The 4,085-nt window shown below is 29.5% G+C and overlaps 1 long non-coding RNA gene across 1 annotated transcript; it reads right to left on the reverse strand.

Moving 5' to 3' along the window:
- Positions 1 to 731: 731 nt before the first annotated feature.
- On the reverse strand, positions 732 to 3,791 carry LOC107956803 (uncharacterized). Its single transcript, XR_001700263.2, has 4 exons — positions 3,599 to 3,791; positions 2,553 to 2,821; positions 1,030 to 1,188; positions 732 to 942 (listed from the first exon to the last, which is right to left on the reverse strand). It is a non-coding gene; the product is annotated as an uncharacterized lncRNA (long non-coding RNA).
- Positions 3,792 to 4,085: the final 294 nt, after the last annotated feature.

Below are 4,085 nucleotides of genomic sequence, written 5' to 3' on the forward strand. Positions count from 1 at the left end.
TTCGAAAGCAAATGGTAAGATCTATTAACTATAATTTTCTATACATAAACAGAAATTAGATATATCTATATATAAAATCATATTTAACACTCAGTTGAATTTCAATAAATTATTTGATTTCCATCCTGATGTTGGTTATTTCATAGTTTCAACTGATTGAGTTCACCAATCCAATCTAATTTCAGTTAGATGGTTAAAATTTTGAAAGTTTTTTTGTGAAGTGTATAAAGTAGTATACCCAACAAACTAGCTTTTGGTTCCTTATCTATTTGAACTCAGTCTTTTACTTACATCAAAGTATACAACCCACGCATACATAGTCCATCATCCACTCATAATTAAGGTATGTCACACTATAAATGTCAAAAGTGAATAAATTCATAAATAGATTCAGGATCTATTATACTTGGGTCTTATCCGATGTACTGACAATTCAGTCAGTCACATCTATGTCTCTATCTTCTAGAAGCCATCCGTTTTGATGCTTAAAACAAATCATTTCCCCTATTAGGCTTGATAAACGACATATTAGTCCTTCAATCAGTTTGCTCATTTTCGATTAGACTAAGGACATATTTAAGTTCATCTACTAATACAAGTTATATTTTCGTATTACGATCCGACCACATAATACTACTTAGTATTAGTTAAACATTAAGTAACCAATGAGCTAATATTTGCTTCATTTTGCTTTAGATGTGAAAATCTTTAAGGATAATATACAAAGAATATTAATACAACTCATGAATAATTTTATTAAACCAACTTGTTCGCAAAAATTCAAGTATAAAAATAAATATACTACACTTAGGGCACCAAATCCAACATTAGATTCTACTTGAGTACGTTGTGAGATTTGCCATGTGGGATACAACAAACATCCTCCACTGTACAATGCAAGGCATCAAGAATTCTCTTCACAGTGTTGAGGAAAATTCCTAGCTGCCATCATTAGTAACAAGGTAAGAGCTATACTCAATGCTGACACAATTGACTGGAGTTTAATTATATTGGTTATGTTGCACTTACTTGGCTGGGAACCGAATATAGATCTATCCACTTCTTTCTTGGCAGCTTCTAGACAAGCATATTAAGTCTTTTCGGAATACTATCTTTCAAAGGAGTCAAGATGTCATTATATTGTTTCTCTAGTTCTTTAACAATGGCTCTTTCCACATTGGCAATAGCCTTCATATAAACCAAATTATGCAAAGCTAAGTAGATGACAAAATGGTTAACCATATAAATTCAAGGACTAGCAAGAAAAGGAGTAATGAGGTCATCTAACACATGCACATATATGTTCAAAGACATAAATTGCAAGAGAAAGAGAGTGAAAGAAATTTCATTTTTCAAGACTAGCAAGTACTGAGGCCATCGATTGATAACCACTTCATATCCAATAAGGGAATCTTTGATCTTCTCATACATTTCTTCAGAAAAGGGTGAAAGATCCTATTGTTGAATTGCTTAGAGATGGAAAGTAGTTTAATTTTAAGGTCCCTATGCTAGATGGCTCTAGGCATGCCTATTAGAAAGCCCAAATAATTGCCTTAATCAAGTCTTTGGATGAAAAAGCTAGGAGGATTATGTTGACCTAGTTAGGAGCTTCCTATAGCTGATGTTAGTGGTGTGAAAACCCCAAGCTAGAAAAAACATGGACTACAAAGGACGACAAACTGGCTAATGCAAAATCAAAATCCCTCAAATTCCATCTTCAATGGTTTGGACCTTCAAAAGTTGAGAAGGAGCTTCCTATAACTAATGTTAGTGGATTGTTTTCGTTAGTGCAAAACTTAGACAGTCATTAGATTTCATTGTATCATCGAGGTTCATTTGCTAGTAACTCGTTTGCATATCAAAATATAAGTAGGGTCAAATACTTAAAGATAGTGACATAGTTACATGCCTTGAAGCCTTGGATTAATTTTTTATAAATTTATTTTTATCTCTACACACCAACAAGTTGTTGAGTACAATGAAATATATTTATAGTGTTTTTATTACATTAAAATGAAGCATTAATTTATAGAGAGAATTTTATGATTGTTACTTAGAAGGATTTTAGAAAAGTTATCTATACAGGTAAGTTCTGAAACGTGCATTTGGAGATCAAATGCCCTCTTAAAAGATACTAAAATTCTAAAAGTCTTCCATTTAAATTAAAAAGTAAATGACATTTAATTTTTGAACTTTTATAAGTCTTTATTAAAAATGAATCTCCTCTTTAAAATGCCTCGTTAAACACAAAAGTTGAATCATTATGCCTATCATCATGTTTAAAAAATTTTACTCAATTTTAAGAAGCATAATTATTTACAAATTCACTTCAATACGAGAACTTCAAATACCAATGAATTAGAAAAAAAAAATAAAAGGATTTATTTCTCTTGGCATACATGCTCCTACCAGACGTAACAATTTTAGATAACGTATATACCAACAAAAAACCATATAGATTATTAAAGCATCAAAATTTATATAAAACATATTATATCTTAAACATACAAAAATACGATATTAATTAATTAGCAGAAATTAAGTGCATGTACCTAATCTTGCGGAACACTTGGTGTGAATTTTGATAGACGGTACGTTTATATGCTATTAGTGTAAAAATAATAGTGATGATGAAATTAGATACTATAGCGATACTGTAATATGAGATAAAAAGTAAACATAACGCATCACACCATATCACTCATCCAAACCCACACTTAACCATGTTGACCTCCACCTTGAGCTTGTGTTGGGCTATGGATCTTACTCGGAGGATCTGGCTTTAAACTTCGACGTGCCGAACTTAAACGGACTAAATTTTCTGTTATTAAGTGTTGAAAGGACAATCATCATTTACTTAACTAAAGTCAATATATATATGTATATATATAACCATTTAAAAGCAGCTAATATCAATCCATGCAAATTTCCATCTAACATATTAATAAATTCTATTTAATTCCTAATATTTATACATTATATATTTTACGTAACTATCAATGCTGGGCTGCAATATTTGACGTATTTTCCCCGTGGGATGTCAATTTTGGACCAGTATAATCATAATAATATATTAAGTAGATAGAAAATACTAAATTAGACTAAATTTCACCTTTAACGAATTAAATTATTCTTACATATTGAACTCCCTTCAGTTCATTTGAATTATCGGTAAAAATTTCATGAAAATATTTGTACTAATAATTATATTTTGTTTTGTTTTTATTTAAAAATTAGATACATTAATATATATACATTAAATCAAAGAGTAAACCAGTCATTTCTATTAAAATTTTATCTTTTTTTATTATTATAAATTGGCATGGTTGACAAAACAGATAGTTATATGTGACATATCATGTATACTCTATGCTGACATGCAGTAAAAATAAATGAAATCTTTATAATGTATAAAAATTAATTTATTTTTATTTAATATACAAAAATTAATTTATCTAATTTTTAATTAAACAAAGAAATTACAACACAATTACTAATATAAAAGGCTTCCATAATATTTTTATCCGCTTCAGTAAAAATAATAAAACTGGAGGTGATGAAAGATAAAATTAGAAAAGAAGCAGCAGCAAAAACAAACCTTGGAGAGCTGAGAAGTTGGGAATTGTGGCTTCAGCTAAGAGAGAACCTGAACTCGCCATTGATAAAAGTATAGACACCACAAGCACCGAAAAGAAAACTGCATTATTATTTCTATAGGAAGACCTCTTCATTGTTAACTCCCCAGATTCATGCTTTCTTCAAAGCCAGGCTGAGTTATATATATATATACAGAGAAAGAGAGGGAGATAAAAGTGAGAAACCTCTTATTTTTCAATGGTAAGGAATTTCGAAAACTTCGTTGGGTTTTAAAAATTCAGTGTCCACACAATAATTAGCTCGTGTTGACTCATTCAAAACAAACAAACAAAAACAATTAATTAAATAAATTCAACAATTTAACTTTTAAAACATTCAACAATTTCTTCGAAAGCAAAAGGTAAGATCTATTAACTATAATTTTCTATACATAAACAGAAATTAGATATATCTATATATAAAATCATATTTAACACTCAGTTGAATTT

Source organism: Gossypium hirsutum, chromosome D07 (assembly GCF_007990345.1).
Source record: "Gossypium hirsutum isolate 1008001.06 chromosome D07, Gossypium_hirsutum_v2.1, whole genome shotgun sequence".
NCBI classification, from domain to species: Eukaryota; Viridiplantae; Streptophyta; class Magnoliopsida; order Malvales; family Malvaceae; genus Gossypium; species Gossypium hirsutum.